The sequence below is a fragment of the Ictalurus punctatus genome, chromosome 13 (assembly GCF_001660625.3).
Source record: "Ictalurus punctatus breed USDA103 chromosome 13, Coco_2.0, whole genome shotgun sequence".
Lineage (NCBI taxonomy): Eukaryota > Metazoa > Chordata > Actinopteri > Siluriformes > Ictaluridae > Ictalurus > Ictalurus punctatus.
Genome location: NC_030428.2, coordinates 7,751,870 through 7,752,237, shown reverse-complemented (window position 1 = coordinate 7,752,237; position 368 = coordinate 7,751,870).

The following is a 368-nucleotide window of genomic DNA, read 5'->3' as shown; positions in this document are numbered from 1 at the left end:
TTAATGACCCTTTCCTTTCTTTTACAGAAGTCAGAGATTTGTGTGGCGTGTGAGAGACGATGTGATTGCATAGGTAATGTACACTTGCTGGAGAAATCGTGTGTCTGTAAAGGGGAGGTTTAATGGAACAAAGGGAGGATGGACATGTTTACAGTATTTCTTTTTACCCAAGGGAGTGAGCCCTCAGGCCAGGTCCACAACACATCCGCAGCAGTCTTTGTGTTATCCTACTCTCACAGCTCCATATTTCAGATGTAATCACAGGATCTCCTCTGTCAGATGGGCCCAGTTTGCCATTATGTTTGTGTGTGTGTCTGTGTGTGTGTGTGTGTGTGTGTGTGTGTGTGTGTATGTGTGTGTGTGTGTGT